Source organism: Pelodiscus sinensis, chromosome 5 (genome assembly GCF_049634645.1).
Source record: "Pelodiscus sinensis isolate JC-2024 chromosome 5, ASM4963464v1, whole genome shotgun sequence".
NCBI classification, from domain to species: Eukaryota; Metazoa; Chordata; order Testudines; family Trionychidae; genus Pelodiscus; species Pelodiscus sinensis.
Window position 1 is genome coordinate 50,493,202 of NC_134715.1, and position 26,545 is coordinate 50,519,746.

A 26,545-nucleotide genomic window follows, 5' to 3' on the forward strand; every position below is an offset into this window, starting at 1 on the left:
GAGGAGCTGGCTTCGTAGACACCTCTTTTCCCTAGAGTTAGCCATACTCCCTTGTCAAGGGATCCTTAGTAGTTTGCTTCTATTCCTGAACAGCCACAACTCATCTCCCACAGTTTATATCAGCAGTGGCCCTGTGTAGTGGTCAATTGCGGAATAACTTTGTATGTGCTAGTTTGGGGTGGTCAGGCCTGCATTCCTTCCCCCTTTCTGTTATATCTGATGAGCCAGAACCAAGTCTTTGGGAACATACGCCATTTAAGATAAGCATTGTTGCCAGCATAGCAGGAACAAGAATAAGATAAGGTTAAGAATGCATAAACAACTCTGTTTACCCTAAAGTACTGATCACGTAAACAGGGCCAAAGGACAAGAAGAACCAGATCAGAACCAGATTGATAATTAACAGCTAAGCTTTACATCAGCACTAATGAGTAAGCCCTGGAAATTTCCAACCTGCCGAACAAGGTAGGAAAACTGTAATTAAGGCTGCCTCAGAGCAATTCGGACCTCACCGATGGGCTTTGGATACTAGCACCTCGGAAACTGAGACAACCTCCCACTTCATCCACACCCTACCCGGTGCCCCAGGCTTGCAGGAAGGGACGTAAGATATGCCTCTTCTTTGTTATGTTGTCCTTCCATCTATAGGGCACAGCTGTTAGCTGTCAAGAAATAAACTGTTTGTGCTTGACAGATACCTGTGTGGTATCCTTTGTACTTTGGGAACCCAGTATCGGACCTGAGACTTCCTCTTACCGACTACACCCTGAAAAAAATATTGATCTAGATGTACATTGTGGACATCTATTGTCTTATATTAAAAACAAAATATAAAATGTTGGCAGTGAAATGCAGTAGATAACTGGAGTATAGTATAAGGGTGTAAATGGCTACACATTCACATAATTAACCAATAAGCCTGGGCTCATCGGTTAATCCTAATGGTTACATGCAGTCCCTCCCCTGCCCCATTCCCTTAAAGCCAGCTCTCCATGTATGCTGGCTCTTATGGAGCCACCTGCCCTTGAGGCAGAGGCAACAGCATGAAGGGGGTCAGGTGGAAGCCGGTGCATGTGGGGAGCCAGCTCTTCCCCGCACATACCAGCTCCTTAAGAGCTGTTCCCTCAACACACACCCAGCCTCCAATACAGAGGCAACAGGGGGGACAGGCAGGAGCTGGCATTCACAGGGAGCCATCTTAAAAGCCACCTCCCCACCCCCATGTTTCTGCCTCCCAGTGCAAGGGGGCAATGGGACAAGGGGGGAGCTGGTACTCGTGGGGTGCTGGCTTAAAATCTGGCTCCCCATGAGCATCAGCTCCCAGATGCTCCCCCATGTGTAAACATGTAACTGCTGAAATTTACATGCTCAAAATTGTTAACATAGGAAGAATGAACAAAATTGCACAATGTAATGGCAGTGATCTACACCATCAATATATGATACATACATTTCCCTTTCCTTGGGGATTTTAAGTTAAGTTATCCATTGCTATAAAGTTTTAATTCTAGAATTTTTTTAGTTCAGTTCCTACTAATGGGACATCTAGAGATAAAGTTCCACAAGGGTTTAAAAACAAACACTTTGCTCAACATATTCCCCAAGTTTGACGATTTTTCAAAACCTAACACATGCACACAGTAATTTTTCTGTGATGATATACTTAAAATATGTAAAAATTCCTAAAAGGAATTTACTATTGTGCAAAAATTATAACTCACATATTCAGCCCTAAATGTCTTTAAGCATTAGCTGCAGACATACAAAGACTGCTTGTAAGAGCTGTGTAACTAGCATGACAAACAGCTGCAGATTTCAATTACTGTATGATCATCAGTGTATAGAATAAAGAGGCAATTTTTGCAGAGTGAAACCACAGGGAATACACTGGACTGACAACTGACTGGAATTCAATTTACTGAAGTGATATTGAAATATGGGGGAGAAGTAGCAGTACACTGATTAAGTTTCAAACTGCTGTATTACGAATACTGTCTCATGAACCTGTATGCTCTGTTATCACCATGGCAACATGATCATCAGAGCAATCCAGAGAGCAGGCAACACTATAGACTGTTCATTTACATTTCTGATAGATACTGAAAAGACATGGACTTTAATAAGCCTGAATTTCACCTAATGCAAGCAGAAAAAATTAAGTGTGCCTGTTCCTCAAAAATTTGGGGTACAGGAAAGGAAAGAACTGTGCTTTGTTGAATAACATTCTTTAAAGAAAATAAATTCCTTCTAGATTTATTATTAATAATAATATTAATGGAAACAGCTGATATTTAAAAAGTGTACTGATAATGACTGATGCCTACATATTTCTTATACTGTTCACTGAATATATCAAAGATAAATCAAATCCATAACTTTCCAACTCATTCTTCATACACCCCAGAGAGTCAGTGGTTTTCCGATTCTAGGGTTTAACAACCAGAATTTAAAATAAGTAGGCATGACACAATTTGATATTTATTTTTTATTCTTTTGACAGATAATATCAATATCTATTTAAGCATTTTCTCTATAGTTATTTAAATTCACAGCTTTCAAAATTATGAGTTTTAAGCATTTGAGATAAATTAAAATCACACAACTGTGGAAAATTTTAAGACAGGGATCAGACAACAAAGGGTGAGGCATCTGGCAATAATTACTTAATGGCAGTGGTCACTGAGATTCAGTAAGTTAAAATTTATAACCATGAAACACAAAAATTGTAAACATTGGATGTCAAAATATACAAAGTAAATGTACTTTAAATCAAATTCATAAATTCTCAAGTAGCAGTTTTTCTGTCAATTTGTGTTGCTTTCACTGTACACACACTTACTAGATAAAAAATCTAATCTTTCCAACCCTAAAGATAAGGATCATTTGCAAAATTCAGATTTGGATTTGATATAATCCCAGATTTGTATGATTCACTCTGAGATTTTGAGGTATGCTTCTCTCATCTAAGCATTTTCTTTCTAAAATTTAGGAGGAGGAGTAGAGCCAGTGAACTTAGTTTTCACATGGAAAGAGTAGCAAACCAAAGGGGTTTTTACTAGAAGGTCCATATTAAAATAATGTGGGGTTCCATGCATTACGTAATTGCCCCAAATACCTTCCCTGCCCTGTAAGGAAAAGGTCAGGTCTCAGAGGCATAGCGAGGGTGTTATGCTCCTGGGGGCAAGGGAACAATTTGTGACCCTCCTGCTGCCGCCGTGCAGTGGGGCCCTGAATCTAGAGCAGAGCTGATCCCAACCTGGGCGGATGGGGAGGGAGCTTGTACCACATCTTCCCCTGACCCCTCCAGTTTGGGTCCAGGCCCCGCACGCACTAACCCACAAGTGGAGACGGAGGAGGGTCAGGCTGGGGGCAGAAAGTCGGCTCCAGCCGGCAGCAGCAGGCGGAGGAGGAGCAGGTGAGCTGAGGGATGACAGGGGAAGCGGAGGGGGACTAAATTGGCACACCCCTAGCATGGTGCCCAGGGGCAACTGTCCCCCTCTGTTCCCCCCCTCGCTACGCCACTGTCCGGTCTTGCCCCTGGAGTGGAAGGCTAGACAGCAAGCTTAGCCTGAACCAGTTCCTATCCCAGGCAAAGGCCTCATTACACTTCATGCCGCCTCCCTACTGGCCCAGGGTTGGGAGGGTTGTGTGTGTGTGGATGACACTATTTAGTCCTGGACCAATGGCTTATTTAAAAGGAAATACGATGAGGCTCAGTACGGCTAGAAAAAAAATTAGATCTTTGAAAAGCCAGGAATCTCCCCCTTTCCAATCAATGGCACAAAGCTTGTGATTCTGAGTCAGAAAGATTTCACGATAGACATTAAAACTGAAACATTATAATGTACAGAGAAGCTACTGTATTTTTGGTAACTTGTAAAATTAACTTCTTCCCCAGAGTGCTATACTGTTGGACTCATGGTACGGAGGCACCTGGCTTTATAGTTAGAGGCAAATGAATAAACTGTACCCATACCTTTTTTAAACCAACTCTAAAAGTAAAGAATATGCAATGGTGTGGAGTGGCAACCATTTTCCAGGCATCGCATTTGTTCCAGCCACGCAAGAAAAATTAAAAGCTTCTATAGATGTCATTTAATTAGGCCACAACTTTATTCACTTAACATACAGTATCTGGGAATATCCAGCTGTGATGGGGGACCCGACTCACGCACTAAAAGCCGCCCAGCCATGGCTTTTGGTGGTGTGCCGAGTGGCAAACGGCCGGCCGCATGCATATGCATGGTGGTGCCCCAGCCGGAACCGGCAGATCTTAGGACCCCACAGTGGCTGGACAGCCCCGACGGAGGGACACCGCATTACACCGCACAGGGATTTCAAAAGGGAGAGTAGCAGGCAAGAGAGGGGAGGAGAGCAGGACCTGGTTGTGCTTTCAACCCCAACAGGCGGAACAGACGCCAACTCAGCCAGCAGAGTGGACCTCACCCTGATAGGTGAAGCGGTGGTAGCCCACGAGACAGAGCGGGCGGCCAGTGGCCAGGACAGGATCTGCAGGACGAGCGGCCCCGAGGCAAGGCTGTGACAACGGAGATGTGCGACAGAGAGCCTTCACTGTTGAGGACAGTTGGCAACTCTAAAGAGAATGGCCCGGTTGGAGCCACGAGGGGACAGAGGTAGAGAGTGGGTGAAGGGCTAGAGGACGTGCTGGCCTGCTCTCTGCTACACCAGCAATAAATGGTATAGTGCAGTTAATCATTCTTTCAATTGTTTCCATTTACTTGGGAAGGCTTCTATCAGCCCTCTCCCTTCCCATCCTAGACCCAGCCCATACCTGGCATTTTCAAATCTGGCCCTGTGATCTGGTGCATAGAAAATGAACAAGAGACTGAATCAATGTTCGCTCTGAATCCTGCCTCCTTGTCTTATTTCTCCATTACCCCCTTTCTCTCCATTATTTCTACAATTACTACACCATGGGGAAAAATCCCATCTGATTAAAGGTGCTTGTTAAAGACCTCTAAACTTTAAATATTACACTAGTTATAGTGTTTTGCAATAAAATTTTAGTGTACTGTAACTGTAGGCATGTGTATTATACACAAAAATGCATGTCACTGATAATGCCCTTTATGCATTCAGATATCCTGCTTCTATAATATCCAAGAGAATTTTTGAGGGGGGGGGGGGAAACCCTTCCATTTACAGGAAAGACTCACACAATTTGTCTGCAGATGCCCAAGGTTTTGTTTTTTTCTTCCAGAACTGTTTAGCTCATTCCTACTGGAAATAATATTTAAAATCACACTGAAGAATTATGCCTCTAGTCTTCTGTAATAATGTTAACATACAAGTGTCAAGGGCCTGCTGTAATTTAGTTGCAAAAAAAAAAATTGCAAATAATTCTCACTGACTAAACACTTTACACTGAAGAATAACCTTCCATTCTATTCTGAGAGCTGATCTACATCTTATAATTTGCCATTAACTATATATATTATGAATTACCACTGACATTTTTTAAGTTACGCTAGAAAAAAATCCATGCCCTATACACTTAAGTGAGTTAATACATCAGAACTAAAATGATGAAATTCAGGAATTAGCCTTCACTTAGATAACCTGTGGAATTAAATTAAATCCATTTATTACACACACACACCCCGATCTGTAACATCAGCTCAGGAAATCTCTCTGAGAAGTGGCAGTTCTTTATTTGATGTTAAGGAAGTAGACTGCATGTCAACTTACTCCTAAAAAATACAAAGTACATTGAAAACCTAGAGCTATGAACTGCTGTTTGTGTTAAATGGCAACTACTCAAGTTATTCCACATTGGAAGGTATAATGATCCTCACTTGGGTCTGATTGAGGAGCATGGCTAGGGTCACAGCCATAAATCCTGACTGCCAAGGAGGTGGGGAGGAGAATCTGCCTCCCCACCAGGCACCAACCCAGGGCTACCAATAGTCTGGTGATCAGACTGCTTAAGGCTGCTCCTCCATGGGCTTTCCTTTCATTCTCCTTGCCTTCTCCCACCCCACCCCAGGGATTAGCTTAGTACAAGGCTTCTACTGATTAGGAAATCCAAACCAAAATAAATATGAGGGGATTACCAATGTCCACGGTCCACAAGAGCCTTTCCTCTCTGGTTGTCTCTGGGGTGGTTTCTCTTTTCTCTCAGTCAAGGCCTCTTTGGACAGCTGTATTAGAGCCTTTAGCCTTCTCTCTTCTCTGTGCTGCTGTAGATCTGAGCTGCAGGTCACCTCACCTTCAACTCTACCAGCCAAACAAGCTAAATCCCTGGTCTTTTAACTCCTTCAGCACATGGAACATTTGCTGCAGGTGTGGAAGGGTGGGGCTGGCTGAGCCCACAATTCCTTCACCCCTCCTTGCCCAGTGTGGAGTTTGTACACTGCATCTTAGAAGGATGCCTATAAACATCAATGTTCTATTATATTTTCACTTCTCTGATATGGGGTTAGTTGAATGCTCTTACTGTTGGACAAACATTTTTCTTAGAAGCATTGCCATAGAATCATGCCAGACCCAACAGGGATATAAGAACTGTCCAAAATATCCAACCTATTATACCTTCAGATTTGACCAGCCACATAACTCTGGGCCACCTTGGCCCACTAGGATCCTCAGGCAGGCTCCCTGCCTCCTGCACTCCCACACACTACTCAGCTGGTGCCAGCTTCTGGAGCCAGCTGGTGCATCTCTGCACTGCATATCCAATGGGTGGGAGGGCTCTGCATGCTTCCCCCAATCCCAGGACAGACCTTGCCACTCCCATTGGGAAGAAACTGGCCAATGGAAGCTGCCTCATCCATACTTTCAGGTGCAGACAGCTCACAAAGCCCCCTTCCTCCTATGGTGTGTGCCACACAGAGATACACATGCTGACCCCAGCAGCCAGCCGCTTTGAACATGACACAATAGGCAGACAGCCTGCCTGCCTGAGGGTTCCACTAGGCTACTGGCCAGAAGCTGCCTAGAATAAGCACCTCCTGGGCAGAGCCTGCACCTAGCAACCCACCCCCTCCTGTGCCTCAACCCATCACCCCAGATCACAACTCTCGCCTGCCCCAGGTAACAACCCAAACCACTGCACTCCCTCCTGTACTCCTGACTCAGATCACAACCCTCTCCTACCCTGGGTCACAACTCAAACCCTCTGCACCCTACCACGGTTCAATTTCCTCCCAGACCATGCACCCCCTCCAGCACTCTTATCCCCTGCAGGGGCAGATGACTATTTTGCGGGGCCCCGGGCAGCATAACTCCACGGCCCCCCCCCTTTGCCACAACACATGCGCCGTGACGCCATGCGCATGCGCGGTGGCACCACAGCGCATGCGCGGGGCTTTTTTAAGCGCAGGGCCCTGGGCAGCCGCCCCGTTCTCCCTGCCCTATATCCGTCCCTGATCCCCTGCTCTAAGTCATGACCCCCTTCTGCCCCAGGTTTCAATCCAGACCCTCTTCATCCCCTCCAGCATCTCTGCCCCAGGTCACGACCCTCTACTTCACCCAAACTCCTACCCAGACCCCTCATCCCTCCTGCATCCCAGTCTTCTACTGTGAGTTTTTGTACCCAATCTCCATCCAAAACCCTGCACCTTCTCTATTAATATCATGGAAGAATGCAGCACTTGATGACTTATCAAATTCTTGGAGTGGCCCCTTATCAAAAATTATTGCCCACCCCAAACTATAAGGTAGTGTAGAAATGAAAGACAGAATAGTCAGGGTATTCTTCCCTTCTTTTCCTAAACTGTGATACACCCTTGCTCTGTACATATCCACCACATTGGTGGGTCAAAAGATTCCTACATGCATATTATTGTATCCTCAACTGCCAAACTTTTGGGAACAAGATAAAGTGAAAAATGGACAAACTGCTGGTATTGTTAAAAGCTCAACTATGAAAAATACATTTGTGAAAATCTAGAATCTTAAAAAAAATATTCTGGCATATGAAAATTCAATGCCCTGTGCCTGCCCACTGGCCTGTTCTAAGGAAGGTGTAAGGATGTAGGTTTCATTATCTTATCCTCTATGCCTGGGTCCAAGGGATGTGAGGCAGTTCTAACTCCCTTTCCTTCCTTTGCATATGAATGAAACCAAGTAACAATCTATCCTTAAGGGAAGCAAATCAGGATAAATACATTGAGCTCCTTTTAGCTTGACAAGTTAAAAGATATATTTCATCAGGAGATTCCAGAACGTTTTAAAGACAATTTGTTGGCAGGTACACATTAAGCCCCAGTGGCGGCACAAATCGGATGAACAGGAATGCTGTTCAGGTTTCCTTTATAGGAAGCAAATATTCACTACCAAGGATTTTTTTTAATATCACTTCATGTTAACATTGTGTAATGAAAGGAATTACTTTTAAGCTTCTTTAATATGGAAGTATACCGCTGAATCCCAAAACAGCACATCTTCCAAGCCATAGGAGGACAGAGGAACAAAATATTCCTGTGATTCTATCCTCTATTGCCCACTATTTTGCTAATAACAAGGTGTTTAAAAAACATAGCAAGGGGGCAGAGAATACTTTGTAGTGGCATTGGCTGTGGTACTGTGAGTTTTCAGAATGATACAATAAAAATCAACTTGCTTGGAATCTATGTGGGGGATGGATCGGAGTGCAGATACCATAATAGGTGTGAAAATGTTATCTGATCTGAAATATACGCTAATAAAAGTGCAGAAAAACATTTTATTTTTCTGCATACTGCAAGTGTTAACTGCACATTTAAGTCATTTCGTCAGCATCCTGTAATTTCAGAATGCTAAAAAGAAGTGTCGTTGGCATCCATGCTGTGTACTCTTTATTCTGTAAGTGTAAGATATAGGATTGAGAAGAAAAGAAAATGCAGGGGGAAAGCCAAATATTCATTTCTAAGGATGGGTTTCAAACAAATAAGGTCAGTGAAAAGAACCACCTTATTTTTTAAATTACTAGAATGTTGTAATTTTTATCCAATTCCATATGTGTTAGACCATCCCCTAAAAGTGCATAGGGCTTGATGCTGCAAGCCCTCTGCATATGCATATATATATATATATATATATATATCCCAGTGACTTCCAGTGGAAGCTCCAAGCATGAAGAAGCTGCAGATCAGGCCAATAGTGAAGATATTTGTTTGTAACTATCTGTTCCAACGTGTTAGTTATTGGTATTTCTGCAGGAAATTTATTCAAATGCAGTGCAGGGAAAAAGCTGAAGGTGTAAATGCAGAACTTACATATAGGTCTTTTAAATGAATTCCAGTAAAACTACAGAAAATAACTTTTCAAGGTTGAATTATGTGCACACTAGATGCATTTTCTATTTCAAAAATAAAATCACTGCAAAATAATCAGAATGCTTCAATAGGGAAAAAATGCTTTCTCTCTCTCGCTGTTTGAAAGAAATCCATCCTCTTTCCAACTATGGAGCTACATGATAGCTTTCTCCACACAACATGGATATTAACCAATTGTGATAATTTATAGAAAAATATGAAGGGTAAGAACAGCCATTCCACTTGGTTCTTCCTCCTTTCAATATAATACTACTGATCCCTTCAGTACAGTAAAGGGCCTCTCAGTTTTGAGGGTTAGAGGCAAAGGAAGCAGAGAACAGCCATTCTGGACAGATTTCCAGTTGAAAATACAAAAGCAACACCCCCTGCGCAGTTGGAACCTCTCACCCCAGCCATCCTACTACTGGGGAAGGAGCAACCAAGATGCAGTGCAGAGGGCTTTTCTTCCCCTTGAATACTCCTGTAATTGGCACATGTCCCAAGAATCATGCAAATGTCATGGAAACTGAGAGGACTGAAGACTCAGCTTACAAAAACATGGTCATACTGAGCCAGGCCAATTGTCCATACAGCACAGTACTCTGTCTTCCAATAGTGGCCAGTGCTAGGTGCAATTATTGAGTGATCCATCCCCTTTTCCACACCCAGAGCCTGAGTTTGCATCTCTGACCATCTTGACTAATAGCTACTGATGAACCTATCCTCCCTGGACTTCTCTAAGGGTACGTCTACACTACAGCGCTAGTTCGAACTAACTTAGTTCGAATTAGTTAATTCGAACTAAGCTAGTTCGAACTAACGCATCTAGAACTAAAAACTAGTTCGAACTAGCGTTTTGCTAGTTCGAACTAGCAAGTCCACATTGAGTGGACTCTGAACAGGGCTTAAGGATGGCCGGAAGCAGTGCCGGCAGGGCATAAAAGGAGGACTTAGAGCATGGAGATGCTGTCTCAGGCTAGCCGAGGGCTGCGCTTAAAGGGTCCCGACCCCCACCCCGGACACACAGTTCTAAGGGGTGCCCCGCTTGCAAAGAAGTTCTGGCTTGGAGTGCCCTGAGTGCCCACACTGGGCACATCACACCACTAGGCCATCAGCCCGGCTGCACTTGCCGCAGGCTGCCATCTGGGGAGAGGGAGTAATTGGGGGGCTGTAGGAGAGCTTCCACCCCCAGAAGCCCGCAGAGCCAGCCCAGTCCTCCCCATCGGGGGCTCGTACCCCATTCCTCCCTCACCTCCTTCCACTTACCCTTCCTTAGCCCCCCTTCTTATTGATGTACAAAATAAAGATAACGTTTCTTCCAACATTGACTCTGTCTTTATTGAAAAAAAACTGGGGGAGACTGGGAAAAGGAGGTGGGAGAGGGGAAGAGAAAGGCTGGGAGAGGGGAGGGCAACTAACATGATCAGGGGTTGGGAACAGGTGCCAGATGAAGAAAGGCTACAGAGACTGGGACTGTTCAGCTTAGAAAAGAGGAGACGGAGGGGGGACAGGATAGAGGTCTCTAAAAGCAGGGGTTGGGTGGAGAGGGTGCATTCAGAAAAGTTCTTCCTGAGTTCCCATAAAGAAGGACTAGAGGACACCAAAGGAAAGGAATGGGTAGCAGGCTTCAAACTAGTAAGAGAAAGTTGTTCTTCACAAAGCAAATAGTTAACCTGTGGAACTCCTTGCTGCAGGAGGCTGTGAAGGCTACAACTAGAACAGAGTTTAAAGGGAAGTGAGATCAAGTCATGGAGGTTGGGTCCATGGAGTCCTATTAGCCAGAGGGTAGGAGTGGTGTCCCTGCCCAAAGTTTGTGGAAGGCTGGAGAGGGATGGCACGAGACAAATGGCTTGGTCATTGTCTTCGGTCCATCCCCTCCAGGGTCCCTAGGGTTGGCCACTGTTGGCAGACAGGCTACTGGGCTAGATGGACCTTTGGTCTGACCCAGGACGGCCATTGTAAGCTCAGGGCTCAGTGTCGGGGGTCTCAGTGGACCCCCTGATTTTCATGCACACCTGGTCCTGGGTGGCCAGGCTGGCAGCTCTCCTGCCCTAGACGGCCACTTTCCTGTGCCTAGTGCGGAGATCGTGGACGAGGTCCACGATGTCCGCACTAGCCCAGGAAGGTGCCCGCCTCTTGCGGTCCAGGGCAAGCTCCCGGGAGCCGCCAGCCTGGTCCCGGCAAGAGGGGGTGGGCTGGGGGGCATCGGGTGGGTGGCTCTGTGCCGTGCCAGGTGCAGGGTCTGCTAGCTGGGTGCTGGCAGGCTTGCACCTGGCACGGGCACCGTAGCCAGCCCGTGCCCCTTTAGGGGGTCCGGGGCCGGGAGGGGGGCATAGAGTTTCCCTGGTGTTGGCCAGAGTGGCCACCAGGGAAACCTGGGGAGGGCTAGCCTCCCACTAGTTCGAACTAAAGGGCTACACAGCCCTTAGTTCGAACTAGCTAGTTCGAACTAGGCGTTAGTCCTCGTAAAATGAGGTTTACCTTGTTCGAACTAAGCGCTCTGCTAGTTCGATTCAAATTCGAACTAGCGGAGCGCTAGTGTAGCACCTATTAAAGTTAGTTCGAACTAACGTCCGTTAGTTCGAACTAACTTTGTAGTGTAGACATACCCTAATTCTTTTTTGAACCCCAGTATAATGTTGGTCTTCACAACATCCCGGAGAACAAGTTCCACAAGTTGTGTGAAGAAGTACCTCCTTTCATTTGTTTTAAATTTGCTGACTATTGTTTTAATTGAGTGACTCCCAGGACTTGTGGGATGTGAAGGAGTAAATAACACCATTGTCTGCAGTGTTACAATGCAAGTGCTTGAGAGACCACCTCTTTTTTATACATTTCTACATTGCCTAGCACAATGAGGCTTCTAAGCTTTGCCACAATAAAAATAATTTTGAAAATACTGATTGGTATTTTCTGTGACAATGTTGTGTACAGCACATAGTCTACACTTTTGATCAACCCCTGGATGTATATATTCACTATTGGGATTTTGTATTGATTGGTGTTATTGAAAACCTTAAACTAGATTATCTTAAAACACCTTCATTGTTCTGTATCTTTGGGCCTGATTCAGCACTGCATTACTCCAGCCTTGTACTGATGTAATACTATTGATTTTACCAAGTCATATTGGCATAAAACTGCAACAGTTGAATCAAGCCCTTTATCTTCATATCTGCCTCAGATAATCTGGAATTAATTTATTATGACTGCTGTGAAGTGTTAGCCAAGACAACTCTTGGGAAATGAGAAGGACAAACAAGTGATCTTCTGTGGCTTGCATCAAAACATTTCACAGGGTTTCTAGAAAAAAAGGTCACTTTAAAATGAGATACATATTCAGGCTTTGCTTTTTAGTGCAATGGTTCCCAACCTTTTTTGTACCGCAGACCGGCAAATCCATTCACAAACTTTTGATGGACCGGTAAATTTGTATTTGCATATTTGCTGCCACAGCTGAAGCTGGCTCTGGGAGCCAGGGCTGGGGTACACCCTGGGTCCAGAGCCCCCAGTGCCAGCCCTAATCCCTAGAGCCTCCCACCCCTTCACTACTGACCCCAGAGTCCCCTGCACCCAACTCCCCCATGCTAGCCTCCCATCCTCAGAGCCCCCCCGGTGCCAGCCCCCATCCCAAATGCCTTGGTGTCAGCCCTCCACCCCTTAGATTCTCAGTGCCAGCCTCCTGTTTCCAGAGCCCCATAGCACCCAACCCTCCCAGTTTCCCCCTATGCCAGCCCCCAGTCCCCAATATTAGGTCCATCCCCAGAGCCCCCCCAGTGCCTGCTCCTGCCTCTTAGAGCCCCCCACCACCAGAGCCTCCCAGCACTAGCCCTGCCCCTGGAAACCCCAGTGCCTGCCCTGCTCCCCTCACCTAGCCCTGCTCTCCTCCCCTCCCCTCCCCTCACCACCAGCTGAGCACTGCTGCCCGAGTCGCAGCTGCTCTAAGGCTGCTGTGCCGGGCTCCACGTGGCTCTCCCACCACACAGCAAACCACTCTTCCATGTCCGGGAGGAGACCCCGCCTGCCTGATGCTGGTTGGCTCAGATGCGAGGCAGGACACACTTCTCCTAACAGCCACTGCAGGAGGGGAGGCCCCTAGAGCCACCATAGCCTGGCAGGCAGCAGTTTGCAGCCTGGCATCAGGCCATGGACCGGCTGTTGGGAACCACTGTATTGATGCACTACAACCAAAGTAATGAGACAGGAGACTTTTTTTCCCTGTCCAGAATCCTATGTACACTCAGCTCAGCTCCTGTGCTACTTCAACAAGGAAAAAACTGTATAGAAATAGGATATACATGCCCTCAGCATCTCAAAGCAATTACCACCTGTAACAGGGTGGCACTCACCTCTCATGAGCACCCCCCTCTAGCAAAGTGCATGTTCCTGCAGTCTCTTAGTTCGAAGACAAAAGCCTCTTTGGCAACTCAGCCCTCTGGCTGAGTCACACTCGCTGTGTGACTCAAACCCCTTCTGGGATACACCTTTAAAAGGGGCCCATCTCAGTGCTCTCTGTATACTGTTTAAGTCTGTTCCCTTAGGGTATGTCTACACTACCCTCCTAATTCGAACTAGGAGGGTAATGTAGGCTTACCGCACTTGCAAATGAAGCCCGGGATTTGAATTTCTCGGGCTTCATTTGCATAAGCCGGGCGCCGCCATTTTTAAAGACCAGCTCGTTCGAACCCCGTGCCGCGCGGCTACACGCGGCACGGACTAGGTAGTTCGGACTAGGCTTCCTAGTCCGAACTACCGTTACTCGAGGACTAGTCCAAACTACCTAGTCCCGCGCGGCACGGGGTTTGAACGAGCTGGGATTTAAAAATGGCGGCGCCCGGCTTATGCAAATGAAGCCTGGGAAATTCAAATCCCGGGCTTCATTTGCAAGTGCGGTATGCCTACATTACCCTCCTAGTTCGAATTAGGAGGGTAGTGTAGACATACCCTCAGTCTTAACAAGCATGGTGCCACAGACTTCCTCTCCTTAAGACAGCTTCCTCATCCTTCCCCTGGGTTTTATCTCAGAGTTCCATTATAGTCCATCAGTCCCTCTAAGCTCACCACATGGAGCTATCCATGCTGCTGCTGCTGCTGCTGCTGCTGCTGCTGCTCTCTCACCCAAATCCACACTCAGAGGTCTCCAGAACCACTGACTGCTGTGTGGTCCTGCCACTCCTTTTATAGGGCATTCCTGGACCTTGATTGGCTACTTTTCCTGCTTGGAGGAATTCTCTATAGATTCTCTGGGGATGGATGTGGCAGGACCACAGGGCTTCTGGCATGGAGAGCCTCAGGTCATGGTCCACCCCATCAGATACTGTAGATACTGTTGCAGCAGATGAATCCTTATTACCTCATGGCCCATTTCAGAGAAGGATTTGTCAACTTCTCTACAACTTCTTTCTTATCATTAATCAATTTAAATTACAAACTCTTATCTTTTCTGGCCTATAAAGGGCAATTCATTCCCTGGTACTATAAAAAAAATAACTATCCTCCTGATTGTCCTCACCTGTGACACCTGTCTTGGCTGATTTAGTGGTTTTTTAAAGTGTATTTGACATTGAAATACATCCCAACAGTGCTTCATTAAAGGACACTGAATTTGGTTCTACTAGAATAATAACTGTTCAGTATCCCTAAAGTTCTATTTTGCCCTTCATGATTCCAGTTTCCTGCTTTTCTTCTGTCCTGAGTTTATTGTCTCTTTTGTCCACAAATTATGATTCTCTATATCTCACTTCCTTCCCTTTTTCCTTACTGCAATTCTTTCCCACACTAAGCAAATTGACTTTTATGCTTCATTCCACCCACTATCTTGGAAAATCTGGTTTAAATATCTCAGTTGAGGTTATACCTACTGAGACCACCATTGTTCTAATAGTAGATTATCTAACTATTGTTCTGTGAAGAGTTCCACCTGTCTTTCCAGTATGTTGTTGGTATTAACCAAAATTTACAAATAAAATATGAATGGTCACTTCTTGTTCACATAAGGATTTTGTCATTCTTTCAATAGGGCTTCAGTATTTTTGCAGGGCTCCATCAGTTCTCACCCAGATCAATTTTTATGGAGATTTCCTCAATAGGAAATTCAAGGCCTGTAACCCAGCCTTCTCTCCTAGCAAGAATCTCTTTAAATGTATATATAAATGATGGTTCATTTTCATCAGCAAAGAATGCACACTATAAACATGTGGCAGATAACACTAGTTGATCTTTCTGTAATGTAGAAAGCCATTGTATTATTCCCATTTTATAACAATGTAACTGCATTGATTTCAATGAAGTCAGACCTGTGTCACTCAAAGAATGCAGTGGTTAATTAAGCCCAGTGTCTGATTTTGTTTCCAGATTTTGAATTTGCTTTCTCCTATTCAGATAATTTTGAATGACAACATTTCCCAATGGATATTCAACAGAATTGGGAATTACAGGATATAATTTCTATTCCTAGTTCTGCCACTGACCTGTTGCATGACCTGGGACCAGTTACTTTTGCCTCTCTGTACTTAAGTTTCATCTTTAATATTTTTATCCTTTTGTAAACCAGTGTGATAGCTGAGAATGAAAAGTATAATTAACCAAGGCAGAACAATACTGAAATCCCTGATTTTAAAAGAGGTAAAGTTTCAAAGTCCAAATCAGCTTAGAGTGTAGGAAAATACAAACCTCAGTAGTCTTACAAGGGTTAAAATTCAGCAGGCTTGCTCAGATCCAAGCCTTAACATTGCCTAGAAACTTGGAAAAAATACTCAGCCACATCCTCCAGGCTAAAAGGCATGGAAATATAAAACTAGACATCATCAGTATTCTAAAATCACTTCAGCCCATGTAACTTAACATCCTCATATACACATTACATGACAGAGGTAATAATAAATAGCCAAGAGAAAAAACTCTTGGGAAAGAAAAGCAGTCTCCTAATAATACCCTCTAAAACATCTCCAGGATAAAAAGTACAATGCCACCACATGTAGGCTATATCTACACTAGAAAGCTTACAGTGGCACAGCTGTACCAATGCAGCTCACCACTATAAGATCTCTCATGTAGCCGCTCTATGCCGACAAGAAAGAGTTCTCAAGACAACATAATTAAGCCACTCCCAACAAGCAATGGTAGCTATATCAGCAGGAGAAGTTCTCCAGCCAACATAATGCAGTGCATACTGCCATTTACGCCAGCAAAGTATATGTTGTACAGAAGGGTGTTTTTTGACATCCCTGTTTGACATACATTTTCCAGACATGGCCTTAGAAATTTTAAGGGACTAGGAGGCAGCAATCCTGGTCACAGCAAGTATTTATACATGATAGACCATGTTAGACCTAGTACTATATAGCTACGTCTACATTGTGCATTCTTGAGCAAGAAGATATGCAAATAAGACAGGGCGATGAATATTGCCACACCTCATTTGCATACCTAATCAGCCACCATTTTTGCACAAAGGGCTTCGACCCAAAAATAAGCAGCAGAACGGCTCTTGCACAAGAGGGGGGTTTTGTGCAAGAAGGAGCAATGTAGACTGCTCCCTCTTGCGCAAAAGCTCCTTGCGCAAAATGGCGGCTTATTAGGTATGCAAATGAGGTGCAGCATTTGCATATATTCTTGCGCAAGAATGTGCAGTGTAGACTGTTACTGAAGCTACTACATTAGCTCCTCCTATAAGAGCCTGTACTTTTGAAGCAAAGCCCCATGTATTCATAACCTTCATGTGATTGGCTGAGCATAGAGGTTATGAGTAAAAGATCATAGATTTCATGTCACTATGCATGAGTTAATGTGAAGATTTCGTAGAATGAATAGTGGAATGGGATTTTTAACCTTTTACTAACACCCTTCATTGTAAATCTACTGTTCCAATGGCATTAAACTCTCAAGCACATAAATTCTCATTCAGGGATTCAAGCGAACAGCTCATCGTATCTCAGTCACAGATATAAAATATATATGACAAAGTTAAAAGAATGTATTCTTTCTGTCTGAAGAGTTTTATATTTGCTAATAGTGCTAATACATAAGCGGGTGATGCTGTAAAGAGAAAGAAAAGCACTGAGTCGGTCATATGACTACAGTGTCCATGTAAAATCATCCACAAGAGAGGAAGATTTCAAATTAAAACACATGTAATTCCATTTCCTTCTCATAATATCCTCTGGTGACATTTGTGTTCAAGTCAAGTTGTTTGCAGTGTATGTGTGAAGTTTCATAAATTGATTCTAAGGTAATTTCTGCTCTGGAGAGTAACAGCTGAAGCAAAGATGAAAGGAAGACAGAATGCAAGTTCCTGCTGTGCTCTTTCTGCCTGGGAGCAAGCAGACAAGCCACTGTATAAGGACACTTGAGGGAGCATTTTTGGTGTGTTTTTGTTTTTCTTGCCAACTCATGATGTGTTCCATTTGACTTAGTTCCTCTCTTCCTTAAGTCTGTCATTGTGTGATGGGCTAATTATGATATTCATGTTTGAATATTTTTAGAGATAGTCTACAATGTACAATAATATTTAATAGAAATGTGCAGAAAACAGTAGGTGCTTGACATTCAGTTTGAATAGAACTGCCACCCTTAAATAAAAGGAAGCGGAAGAGAGCATGTGGCCTATAAATACATGCATTTATTACATTTCATAATACATGCTTAAGGAATAGAAACCCTGAATTTACCTGTCCAAATGATTTATCAATTGCTCCATACGAGTATGTTTAATCTGTCATAAGTAATAAGAGAGGAGAATTGAGGCTACATATCTGTAACAGGAGGTTCTTCAAGACTGGTGGTTCCCGATGTGTATTCCACACGTGGATACTCATGCCCACCATGAGCCTGAGTTTGCAGATTTATAGTAAGCTGTCTCTGTGCACAATTCTCCACATACAATGCCTCTCCATTTTTAACCTTATCATGAATCAGTCATGATCTGCAGCAGAGAAGATGGAGGGTGAGAATACAGGTAGGTATAACCCATCTCAATGAGTTGCAGGGAAGTAACTTCCATTTCTACGAGTAATGTTTCCTATGTGTATTCTACGTGTGGGAGCTAAATAAACAGTACCATCTTTTAGCGAATATAACCCACACCCGAGTATACCCCGCACCCGAATATACCCCACAGTTTTTGCAGTTTGAGTAAAAAAATCTTGTATACCCTGCGCACAAGTATAACCCGCAGGGTATACAAGACTTTTTTCAAACTGTGCAGGGGAAGGGGGGGCTTCTACGGGTTGGGGGGAGAATTAGCCACCCTCTGGATGGGGGAGAACTCACCCTACCTGGTTCCCGCACAGCCGCACAATCTCCGGGCGGGGGAATGAGAGTACTCCCTCCCCCCCACCTGCGGTGCTCCCCCACCCGGAGGCTGGTGGCTGTGCAGCAGGGAAAGGGGTGGGGGAGCGCTCACCACCAGGTAAGTAAAAACATTTTTGTATACCCTGTACCCAAGTATACTCTGCAGGGGGGGTACAGGGTTTGTAAAATCGAATATAACCCATGGGTCATATTCGCTAAAATACGGTATTTAATCAGGACAGTTCGAGGATGCAGATGGTATAAATATCTGTAATACTGCTATTTCTACCTACAGAATTCTGGGTCAGTGCATAATGTTTTGTAATGTTATAGTCAGAGAGCAAGATAGCCACGCTACATATAAAGGTTAGTTTACACACACACACTACATATAAAGGTTAGTGTACACAGAGAGAAAGAGAGAGAGAATGTGTGTTACTTGAATGATGCAGCCCAACATGGCGCTTATAGCATCTCAATACTCAGTGCCAGAGCAATCAAACAGTCTCAGAGTGTAGTTACTTTTGGTTGCTGTAGACTGAACACCAACGTCTGGTAAGTGGACTGTTTGCTGCCAGTTTTTGAGTTACACATCTGTCAAAAAATGTTAAAGCAGATCACAAACAAGAATCACCAGCAGACTCTAGAGATAACTGATAGTTTTGTAACCAAGAGGAGAAATGTTCCCATTTGGCCAAATAGCATCTCCTGACAGAATCCTTCCTGCTTTGAGGATATCATGAGCTCTCTTTGTCTGATGTCTATCCAGATACCTGCCCTTGAGTTCTGGAGCTCCTGGATTGGAGTGCTTGATTACACCATTGTGTTAGTAAGTAGAGCCAGAAGCAGTTGGATGTTGATGAGCAGATGGATTGAAATCCTCAGGAAGTCCAAGAGTCAGAATTATCTCAGCCAGTTGGTCATGCTGAGGATGACCTAAGCCTTGTTGTGATTAAACTTTTGCAGGACTTGAGGTGTTCATGAGATTGGTAGGAAGGCATATCTGAAGTGGTCTATCCAGAATAGTAGAATGGTATTATCCTTGAAGCCTCAGTCCTGTGCAGCTCTGGAGAAATACAGTTTCTTGTTTGCAAGGTGTAAGAAGTCCCAAAACAAAGTGTTCCATCCTGAACAAGATCTTTACCCTGGATGTATGGCAAATCCATGACAAGGGCCATCAGATCCAACATTTCCCGGGTCACAGTGGAGCTACTGGCATAGAGTCTAACCAGAACATTGAAGGTAGCAGCACTAGATATCTGTCTTTTAGTTTCTTTGTCGGAACCAAGATCAGAACCTATGGATCCTTACTCCTGCATTTCACACTATTTTGCTGGGGAGCCATACTCAGCAGGCATAGGTCCTTAGAACCTGTGTACAAGGACTCTCCCACCTTGGAATGTGTTGAAGACCAGTCCTTTCTCTTTCAAACAGATTTAAAAGAGGCTCCTTTCAGCTTGTGAGGGGTGCCTTCTCATGAGAAATCCCATAATCTTTGCACTATTTGGGCCATGTCTACACTATGAGATAAGGTTGAATTTATTAAGGTCAATTTCTCAGCACCCACTTTTGTAAATTCAAAAGACCATGTCTCTGCTGTGTGCAAAACTTCAACATGGTTCGAAGTAATGTGTCCCCAGTAGGAAGACTACCATCAACTTTGAAAGCAATACAATGGGTAGTTATCTCACAGTGCCTGTGATGCTGGAAACAGTGGAAGACTAGTTCTGGTGCCATGAGTCAGGTACAGACTGGTGGGACCACATAGTGCTGAAGGTATGGGACAATCAGAAGTGGCTGCTAAACTTCTGAAATCACAAAGCCATTTTCATGGAACTTAGTGAATGGCTTTCCCTTGCCCTGAAGCACAGGGACACCCAAATGAGACCTGCTCCAACAGTGGAGAAGTGCATGGCTGCCAGAAGCCTTCACGCGGGAGGGAAGGAGGAAGGGAGGGAAGAGGTGCCAGAGACTGAAACTATACTTACAACAGCTAATATCTTCCCCTATTCCTTCATCCAGGTTCCCACGTGAGATATCAGTCTCTGAATCACAGAGTGATAGGGAGCTGATGCTGACTGAATGTGGCCAGAAACATGGGTCTTATGGGAAATGATTTGAGCTGCAATGATGCCAGAACACTTACTGGTGACTTGGCATGGAAAAGCTTCCAACTATGGAAGATGGGATAAGGCTGGTCTCCCCAGAAACCTTGTGAGAAGGATCAAAGAGTTCCTATCTGACAGCTTCATGGAGATGTGCAGGAAGGATTCCTGCTCCATCTCCAGATACAGTAACAAACTGTTCCAAGCATCCCATGCTGTGCAGGCACAGAATACACCATACGTCAGACCCAATTGTAGCCAACAAAAAAAAGTAAACGCACTAGATGTGCCCCCACCCTGGGATCAGGGCCTGACTGTGAGATGTCCTGAAAAGAAGAGATTGTCTCCAAAGTGTTGAAAAGATCTTGGGTCTCACCATGCACCATCCTGCAGCGGCACTGACTGGTGATTAGGTTCTGACTGCGCTCTCCTGACTGGTGCGGACTTGCGCTTCTCTGCGGTGCCGGAGACTGACAGCACCAGGGAACGAGAGGTTCTGGGCAGTGCTAGTAATGAGCATGCCAGGGAAGCCATTGAAACTTCTGAGCCTTTGCGGGGTGGTGAAGCAGCCCTGTCAATGGGCTTTTGCTGTTCCCGTGTCTCCTCGGGTTAGTCCCGTGGTGATTGTGGGGACTTCTCCCACGAGAGCTTTTTGAGACACATTTCACGGTCTTTTCTGGCTCTGGCTGTCATGTTCTGACAGTGCAGGCACTTATGTGCTGCATGAGTCTCTCCCAGGCATTTAACACAGGAGGCATAGACATCAGAAATAGCCATCGAGTCTCGATATGAGTCACATCTTTTAAAGCTAGGGACTTCTCTATCTCTCTCTTTTATATATATATATATATATATATATATATATATATATATATATAGTGAATATTGAAAACTGTCATTAACTGATTAAACTATGAAGAAACTCTAAACTAAGGCATTCCTTTGCTTTTCCTGTGACTCGGTCTTCAGCTGAGGACAGTAGAAAAGAAATTTAGGGGGCTCACGCCATGCGCGCACTTGGCAAACGGCAGGAGTGCGAGATGCTGGGTGCTTAGGCACTGTGTGAGGGGCACTGCTCGCCAAAAACCTCCGATCAGCAGCGCGAGGACACACTGAGACCTGAGTGGAGCGCCCAGAGGGACACCACTCAAAGAACCATGTGTTCAGTTGAAAACTGGTCTCATACCAACCCTATGTGATAATGAAGAAAAAAAATAGAAACTTGTTTATAATTTTCTCCATATATTAAAACAGCATTTTACAATGATGGTAAAGGTTTCTAGGTTCTCTGCCAATTAAGCAATATTACCACAATATAATGACCACCCGGGGCATTAAAAATAATCACATATGAATAACTAACTTATTCCACCAGCATTATTAAACAAGCAAATGGTAACTGATTTACTCAACCAGTAATACAACGCACCTTTCCACCCCCACCGTCCCATCATATCTGGGAACAAACCCTCATCAATCTACCCCCAAAAAAATCAAAAATGCATTTTTGTAATATGGCTGATAGATCAGATTCAGGCTATTGCAGTTCAAGGATGGAGCAAGTTCCACAGGGCAGTCTACCAGAGCTCCCACTTGTTTCTAATAAGCTCTAAAGACTTGCATTGAGCATAGATGTGGCCGTATATCTTAGAAACAGAGATGATCTCTCAGGCAGGAAGGTAAAATAAAATTTAGAATTTTTTCAAAATTATAGAATTCTGTATCTATTCATGGAAGGTCTCAGGGGGTGCTGCCCCAATCCGGGGCATAGCTCAGACCACTCGGGCCTAGTCTCAACATGCAATGCCCCTTTATTAGGGGAAATATGGCCCACTGGCCTGGTCTTAAAGATTGCTGCCGCTGTATTAGGGGAAATATGGCCCCTCAGCCTAGTCCTTAGTAGGCAGGCTCAGAGGCCTAGACCTTCAGCCGAGCCCCCACTCGCTGGGGTTCCGGGCAGGGGAGCCTGGGTCCTCCCTCTCCACCGGGCCCCGACTCAGAGCCCTATCAGTGGCGGGCGGCTCCCACCACTGGCTCGGCGGGGGTTCCTCCCTGCAACGCCCTGAGCCCTCAGGGGCTTTTCCAGCTCCCTGCCCTGGGTCACTTCCTACTCCTGGCACCCGGCCCATCGCGGCCCCACCCATTGGCACGAGTCGGGTGGCGGTAGCGGCACTTCCCCAGCCAGCGTTGGGGTTTGCGGTGGCTAGTCTGGTGCCTGGGTCACGGGCGGGGGGGTCGGCCAGTGGCTCCGTCATTGGAGTCGAACCCAGCTTGGGACTGGCAGCGGCACGTTCAGTGGGCCTGACGATGCCCTCTCTGGCAGTCCGGTCTGCAACTCGGGAGGTTGGGCGCTAGCTCCGGCTCCAATGGCGGTCTGCCCCTTCTGAGCAGGCCTGCAGCCCTTTATACCTTGGCTCCCCTCGGAGCATGCCCAGTAGGGCTGCGTGGGTGGGGCCCTCTCCGCCCCCTGCACCAGGTGGTTTCCCTGGGCTTGAGTGTGGGGCAGGGACACCCCGTCACAGTCAGAAAATATTAAATTCCAGTGACAAGCTTCACTTACTCACTAGAAGCCTTTCTTTGGCTCCTCTCTCTGAAATTTTATACAAAGCAGTTTTCAAACGCACTCCCAAACTTTCCCTTTATCTCCACCAGTACTTAGCCATGCTACAGACAAAGTAAAGTAAAGTATCAAGTTCTACTACTCAAAAAGGACTGACAGCTTCTGTTTCTCATATTTGAAATACATGCAGTTTGTCTGGACAACTGTTATAGGAGAGTTGTGATTCTTAAGTTCCTGATCTTAGTAGTAAATAAGATAAGTAACTTTTATTCATTTCTTCCATGCATTTTTGTAGATCAAATAAAAAGTACATTGTGAGGCGTTTCCTACATGATGCAGCATTCAGTCTACATATTCAGAGCGGGTATGAGACACCTTGCTATGTATCTTATAAATATTGCCACCCAATGTCATAGTCATCATAAAACTGTCATACTCTAACAATCACTTCTTTTCAACAGATACATTGTGCATATATGGGCTAAGTACCTTGCTTCTTTGGAATTCATGTGATCAGATATATGTTTACGGGGGATCCATGTGAGTGCTAATGACAGACTTGTATGTGTATTTCTGCTACAAAATATATTGGAGAAATAATATTTTATTGGTCAGTGTCGGGGGCTGCCTCCCCTTCAGAGGGTGCCGCCCAAGTCTCGGGCATAGTTTAGACAGCTGTCTAGTTTCACAGTACACTGCCCCTGTATTTGGGGGAATTACGGCCCACTGGCCTAGTCTTAAAGTATGCAGGCTCTGAGGCCTAGTTCTTCAGCCGAGTCCTCACTCGCCGGGGTTCAGGACAGAATGGGTAGGGGGGCCCGGGCCCTCCCTCTCCACTGGGCCCCGACCCAGGGCCCTATCAGTGGCAGGCAGCTCCCACCATTGGTTCGGCGGGGGCTCCTCCCCACAACGCACCGAGCCCTCAGGGGCTTTTCTAGCTCACTGCCCTGGGTCACTTCCTACCTTCTTCCCCCGGCCCATAATGGTCCCACCCTTTGGCACGAGTCGGGTGGCTGTAACGGCACTTCCCAAGTCAGCATCGGGGTTTCCGGTGGCCAGTCCAGTGCCTGGGTTGCGGGGAGTTGGCTGGCAGCTCCGTCGTTGGGATCGAACCCAGCTTGGGCCTGGCAGCAGTGCGTTCATTGGGCCTGGCAACTCCCTCTCTGGCAGTCCGGTCTGCGACTCGGGTGGTTGGGCGTTAGCTCCAGCTCTGGCAGCATTCTGCCCCTTCTGAGCAGGCCTGCAGCCTTTTGTACCTTGGCTCCCCTGGGAGCATGCCCAGTAGGGCTACTTGGGTGGGGCCCTCTCCGCTCCCTGCGCCAGATGGTTTTCCTGGGCTTGAGTGCAGTGCAGGGCCGCCCCATCACAGAAAGCCCTTAAATGCAGCATCACGATTTTTTCCTATCCCTGATGTTAAGGCAGGTATTTTAGAAGCTTTTTTGTCATGTGTATTTCCGTAAAATATTTGCAATCTCACTCATGCTGATTGTCCCAGCAGCAGCCTCAGAGTAACAGTTCCAATGCCAGTCAGAAAGAGTGTGCAGTGATTTCTCAAATGGGATTTTACACTGTGCTAAAAAGCTCTCCCAGCTCCCCTGATGGTGCTCAAAAGTGATTTTTCAATAGATTAGAACTTTCTTTTCAATCCTAAAACCAAGTGAAGGTCTGAGACTTCAGGGAGGACTATTAGCCTGCTGCAAAGTTCATTGGAAGTCAGAGGAAAGATTCCCTTTGACTTCGGTAAGTTTTGGATCCAGGTCAAATGTCAAATTGCAGCCATTTTGCGAAAGCCTTCACTAAAAAAAACCCTGTAGGTAAAAAAGAGGGAAAACACCCATTCAATTTTTTGCAACAAAATCAATTTAGACTGAAGTCAGAATAAACATAAATAAGTACAATCCCCCTCCTTCTCTCCCAAAGGTTTGCATTTTATAAAACTATGTAGTTATATAAATATGGTTATAACGAAGGTGTTTTGAAATTGTATAGTGGCTGCTTTGTTTTATATTTTCAAATACAACTTCATATCTAATTTACCTGTTTCACTGAAGCTGTGCAATGAGAATGATAGCGTCAAATATTGTGAACAACAATCTCCAAACCCTTTTCCTGATTGTTGTGCAGGATGATTGTTCCATTTAGCATCTATTTCCTAGATTGGTTCCTTACTTCAACTTTAATTATCTCACATTTCTCTACATTGAACTCTATTTGCCATCTGCTGGCCCAGTCTCCTAAATGAGACAATTGCTTCTGAATCTGATTGCGTTGCTCTGAATTATTTGCTCTACCTCCAAACTTAGTATCATATCAGACTTGAAGATTTTGTTTTCACTATTATAGACTGATTTGAAAAGGGCATAAAGAGCAATGGTGTCCTAGTTTTTTTTTAAGTGGATAAATTAATCTAAACTAAAATTCCATGTTGCCCAAATGAGAAATATGTAAACACAGTTTAGCCTCAACTACGTTGATTATTAGTGGGAAAGGATGAGCTAGTTCAGAAAGGGTAAAAATTATAGGACAAATCTTCACCTCAAATTGAGCTGATTTCAAGTCTTCTGGGGAGATTAAAAAGAGTTTAATGAAGCTCTTGTTTCATATGCACAGAGAAAGGAAATAACATATTGCCAATAGAGAGAGACTGGTCATCACATCCTTTTTCTCCAGAAAAAGGCAGTAATGGAAATCTCACTGGAAAATGTGTTTAAATATTTGGATACATATACCTATCTAAGCTAAATATTTAAAGCTTTGGGAAGTCCATTCAAGAATAATTATAAAAAAAAGTCTTAAAGTGACCCATGAATAACTAGCTTATTTTGAGATAATAAACTCTGTTTTCTCTTATGACAAAAATACAGCAGGGAAATATTTTGCCCATTGTAAGAACACAGAGGAACAGTCAAAACAAATTTCCATTGTCACTTACCAATATTTTCTACTTAGGGACTAAGGACTATTTCAAAACTCATTGACTCCACTGAGAGTCTTTGCATTGACTTTAATAGGCACTTCATCAGGCTTTTTATTCAAGGATCTCCCAGGCCTAATCTACACTAGGGAGTTATTTCAAAATAACTTCCCTTATTTTGAAAATAGAAGCAGAGCATCCACACTACCAATCCTGTTATTTCAAAATAAGGGGCTGATTATTTCAAAATAATAACTCCTGCTTTCTTTGGGGAATAAGCTTATTTCAAAATAGTTATTTTGGGAGTTATTTCAAAATAAGTTATTTTGAAATAATTTCCTATTGCACCCAGTGTCTAATAACAATGAGAACAAGACAAAGAGATAATGCAAGTAAGATAATTATGATAATACCATCC

At 44.6% G+C, this 26,545-nt stretch overlaps 1 long non-coding RNA gene across 2 annotated transcripts; it reads left to right on the forward strand.

Moving 5' to 3' along the window:
• Positions 1-502: 502 nt before the first annotated feature.
• On the forward strand, positions 503-25,015 carry LOC142829432 (uncharacterized). Of its 2 annotated transcripts, none has more exons than XR_012903839.1 (3): positions 503-604; positions 23,509-23,577; positions 23,675-25,015. It is a non-coding gene; the product is annotated as an uncharacterized LOC142829432 (long non-coding RNA). The 2 variants fall into 2 exon arrangements; XR_012903840.1 differs by lacking the exon at positions 503-604 and adding an exon at positions 3,196-4,698.
• Positions 25,016-26,545: the final 1,530 nt, after the last annotated feature.